Source organism: Lipotes vexillifer, unplaced genomic scaffold, assembly GCF_000442215.2.
Source record: "Lipotes vexillifer unplaced genomic scaffold, Lipotes_vexillifer_v1.1 scaffold382, whole genome shotgun sequence".
NCBI lineage: Eukaryota > Metazoa > Chordata > Mammalia > Artiodactyla > Lipotidae > Lipotes > Lipotes vexillifer.
The window spans coordinates 1,931,818-1,937,059 of record NW_006780611.1 but is presented as its reverse complement, the minus strand read 5'-3'; positions in this window follow the sequence as shown (position 1 = coordinate 1,937,059).

The following is a 5,242-nucleotide window of genomic DNA, read 5'->3' as shown; positions in this document are numbered from 1 at the left end:
TGGTTAATTTCATGTCCACTTGGCTGGACTATGGTGTCCAGTTGTTTGGCCAAACACCTGTCTAAATATTGCTGTGAAGTTATTTTTAAGGTATGGTTAACATTTAAAACAGCAGACTTTGAGAAAATAGATGATCTTCCGTTACGTGGGTGGGCCTCATCCAGTCAGTTGAAGGCCTTAAGGGAAAACACTCTGATGCCCCCCAAGAAGAGGGAATTCTGCCTCTGGATGGACTTTGGACTCCAGCTGTGACCCCATCTCCTCCCTGGGTCTCCAGCCTGCCTTGTCCTGCAAATTCTGGGCTTGCCAGCCTCCACACTTGCATGACCCATTCCTTAACTCTCTCCCTCTCTCTCTGTCTCTCTGTCTCTCTCTCTGCCTCTCTCTCTCATTGGTTGTGTTTCTCTGGAGAACCCCAACTAATACACCTCTGTAAAGCTGTTATAAATATCAAAAGATACAAAAGATGAAAACCCATATTCCCGTTGACAGCATATTTAAAATTACAAATGGAAAAATTGTCCCATGATCCATTCAGCAGCTGAAAGAAAAAAGATTTATAATATAGGTGAAAGACTGGTAATACCTGTTGTTGTCTTATTTATACCTTTCTGTATTTTTTACATTTCAAAAAATTGAAAGAAATTAATTGCAAAGTTAAAAGAGTTCTTACTCATCAGTAATAAAAAGACAAAACACCAGGAGAAAACTTGGTAAAGGATATAAACAGTTGATTCACAAAAGATGTTAAAATGACTTATACATGTTAATCTTCATTAGAGCAAATGAATGCAAATGGAAAAAATAATAAGAACTTTTTATCAACTAAGTAACTGTCCAAGTTACTTGAGTCAATAATAACAACCAGGCTGATATGGGTTGACTGAAATGGTTACTGTCAGGTACTGTCTGGAGAAATGTAAATTAATATAACATTATTTGGAAATTCATTTAGTAATATATAGCAAGACCTTAAACCAGTGTCCTTATTTTGACCTAACAATTCTAGTTCTGCAATATTTTTCTACAAATAACCATAACTACAGGAAATGATTTCAGTACAAGTGTGTTCATTGCTGAAATTCTTAAATAGTCTAAATGCTTTCTAAATGCTCAGAAATAGTCTAAATGTCCAAAAAAATATGATTGATTAAAAAAAAGGTGGTATTTATGCATTACAGAATTTCAGACTGCATAGAAACAATGTTCTGGAAGAATATGTGGTGCCATGAAATAACGTTCACTACATATAAAGAGCCTGTTTACAAAAGAGTTACGGACCCAGCAATTTTACTCCTAGGTATGTCTCTGAGAGTAATGAAAACATATGTCTACCCAAAAACTTGTTCATAATGTGACTAACAGCATTACTCATAGTAGCCGAATGGCAGAAGGAACCCAATGTCTATGAATTAATGAATGAATAAACCAAAGGGGTCAAGCCATACAATGGAATATTACTCAGCCATTAAAAGGAGAGTAGTACTGATGCCAGCCTACGACATGGATGAACCTTGAAAACATTATGCTAAAAGAGAGAAGCCAGTCACAAAAGACCACATGTTACATGATTTCATTTATATGAAATGTCCAGATTAGGCAAATCTATAAAGAAATCTATAAATCAGAAAGTAGGTTAGTGGCTGTCTAGGGCTTGCCAGGATGGTATGGAGGGCTCTGGGGTAACAGAGGGTCTGGGGGTGATAAAAATGTTCTAAAATTGATTGTGATGATTGCACAGGTGTTTAAAATTATTGTATTATACACTGTTTAAATGGGTGAATCATACGGTTTGTAAATTATATTTCAATTAAGCTGATACAAAAATAAGAAAAAATAAAGATCTGCAGAGTGAATGTGGCAAAAGGAGTGTAAAGTTACTAACAAAATGCCAAGTGTGGTTAACTGGGTGGTGGAAGGAAGGAACATTTGATTTTCTCTTTGCTTATCTGTCCGCTTTACAAATTTTTCTATAAGTGAACTTAACTGAGTAATGAGAGGCAGGGGAGCAACAGTGCTGAAAAGCACCCTGTCTGGAGTCAGACTGCCTGGGTCCGGCCTTTGCTAGCCCTTACCAGCTAAAAATACTGCAGCAATCCCCTTCCTTCCTTCCTGCCCCAGCTGTCCCACTTGTAAATTCAGGAACGGAGTGCTTCAGGGGATGGTCCTGAAGGTTGAGTCAACCATCTCTACCTGCCCAGAACATGGAATAGAGCCTGGCACACAGTACAGAGAAAGCACCACTTATCATTATTAAGACTGAATCGATAAAATGGATAATTGTTCATAAAAATGACACATAGATTCCCTCTACCAAGTCCCTGGAAAGCACTGTTCCAGGGGCTGAGAGTTCCGCCAGGTTGCTCTCCATCTCCTTGGAGATTACAGCCTGCACCTGCCTAAACTTCCCACTCCTGCTTCTGTATCTTCTGCCCTTTGATGTTTCCTTCTGGGCTGCAGCTTCCGCATCAGCCTGAAAGCTCACAGAGGAAGCGGCTGACCTCACTTACTTGCCGTCTGCAAGGAGACACCGCTACCCTCTTCCCAGTTTTCCAGCCAGAATCTTGGAGTCACTCAGGACACCACCATCCTGGTCCCCCCCTTCCCATTTCCCATGGCCAGTCAATCCCATCTCCCGAACAGCTCCGGAGTGCACCTGTGTCCCCTCATCCCCTCTCTCCCAGAGAAGCAGCCAGCCCGCCTCTCACATGGACTTGTACACCTGCTGCAGACTGACTGCTGTCCTGCCTCCCCTCCCCCACCCTCCCCCTGCACTCACTTTGGAAGTGATGTCTTTCCAAACGCACACGGGAGACAAGGGTGCCAGCCCTCAAAGGGAAACCGGCCGTGTTTCCAGACGAGGGGCAGCCGGGCCCACCACAGTCCAGCCCTTTAGCTGCCTGCTACCTAGACCCACGTGTATTCTTCATAAAAGGGGACCTGCTTTTTCATAACAAAGTCCCTCCCCGTTGTCCCAGTGGAGACATCCCATCTCACCCAGTTAAAACATCCTGCTCAGTTCAGGAGCTCTGGGAGCTGCCAGGGAGCCTGGCAGCCCATGACTGAGTGACAAATATGACATTCAGTATGGAGGAGAAAGAGCGAATGGGAAAACCACAACCAATATTCCTGTTTTCAAAAGCAGAGCGGGGAAAATGAGGCACGCTTATCTCTAAGACGAGCCAAGATGTCCTGCCCAGACTTGGAAGGAGTCGTGAGGACCCACCCTCACAAGCCACGCCTCCTCTATGGGGTCTGTCCATTCCTGCCTCCGTGGCCACCCGAGCCGTCCACAGTGCAGGCGCCCCTCCCCGGGCCAGGTCTCAGCAGGCCTGTGACTATCCACTTGATGTGGGGTGAGACCCAAGGATTTCCTCGGGGTTGAACACTTCCATCCCTTGTTTCCTAGGCTTGAAGTGAAGGTGGTGGTGTGATTCTCTAATAAACTCACCGGAGTTTCAAAATTTAATGTTCTATCAGTTCTGGCTAGTAATCAAAACCAGCCAGTCAACAACAACAAACTGTCACTGGGTAGTATGCTTGGATCCAGAGCTGGCTTTCTGTTGCCTAGCAACAGAATTCAGCGCTCTGCTCATCCCCATCCTGTTTCCATCTTGGTCTCTCACGGGGCCTCCAGGAACCACCGGTGTCTGCCCCTACCTCTGGGCTGCATCCTAGCTGTGCCGTTGTGATCAGATCAGGATCGTTGGCCTCCGCTCAGGAGGCCCCAACCTTGTCTCTTTCCCCCCCCCGCACCTTACCCCTTCTGGCCTCACTGGGTTTCCGGCTCTCCATGTCCCTGGATTCCGAGTCATAAGCACCAAGAACTCCATCATTCTTCCTCTCTCTGGTGAGAGTTTTCAGTACAGGGCGTGAACTAGTCGATCCACTCCGACTTCCTAAAGTTTTCCACCTGACAAAGGTTCTTTGCTCGAGCAATCTTTAGTCAGGCTCCAGAACCTTCTCTAGGCCCTACTTCCTTGTAGGAGCCACTTTTACCAAGAATGCTGCTAAGTCTGTTTATTCAGAACCTGATCAGGCTCCTTACCCTCCCCCCACTCCCCCAGGTGACCTCTGACCACCTGGCCTGCCTGCAGCAAGAATCCTGTTGGGTCGGCTTCGCCAGAAGCGCCCCCCACCCCAACCCTGATGCTTCCTCTTAGTCATTTTCCATCCACTGACTCTCACCTGCTCCTTGGCCATAAATGCCCACTCACCCATGTGGCAGGCAGGGTTGAGCCCAGTCTGTTTCCCCCACTGCAAAGTCCTATCCCAGCGGTCCCTGTACACATCATGATGGTCCTGAATAAAGTCTGCCTTACCGTCTTCAACAAGCGTCACTGAATTTTCTTTTTTTTAATACATGTCAAACTCCTGACATTGCGGCCACAAACATCTCCTGGCCTGAGTTTCAGGATGAAGGAGACTGTTTCATTCAGCGTGTCCCCCTCCCTCTGCTCAGACCACCCTCCCCAACCAACCACTATCACCATCTCCTGCATCCTTCGCAGGACAGCCCCGATTTATCCTCCTAAGTTCAACACAGACCGCATCTCTCTATAGAACAGTGTTTGTCAAGCAAAGAAAATTACAGTGAGCAAAAATTACTGGGTGGGCAACCAGCACTTTAAGAAATGAATTAGGATAGAATTGAACATATCAGAGAGTCTTGAGGGTATAAGTATTGTTCTGTGAAGCTTTCAAGTGTTTGTCTGCCTGTGTGCGTGTGTGTGTGTGTGTGTCTTAAGGATGGCACCACAAATATTTGAAAAGCACCGGAAGCACCCCTGGGGCGCCCCTGTGGAGCCCCACGACCCGGTCTGGACCAACTTTCCTCTCCTCTGCCCCAGCGGGCTCTCTAACGGCCCTGCCCCCTTCACAGCACCGGCCACACGGCACTGCACTGGCTGGTTTCCTAAATCAGCCACACATTTCCACGGGACAGAAAGTGCATGCCTGGTCCACTTTCCCTCCTCCAGCACCTGGCATCTCATAGGCGCTCAGTAAATTGACGTTGAGTAAATGAATGTCCAGAACAGGAGCTCAGAATGCACAGGATGAAATGCACGGTGTAACATTTTTACAAGGTACATCCTTTTAACGGGATGAAATCAAATGAATGAATTGTGAAGGTGATGCAGGCATCCATGGTGGCTCCATGTACTCCGGTTGAGGGGCCCGTCCCTGAGCCAGAGGCAGAGGAGACAAGGGGTCCTGCCCTCGTGCCCGCCCCGCCCCCCCC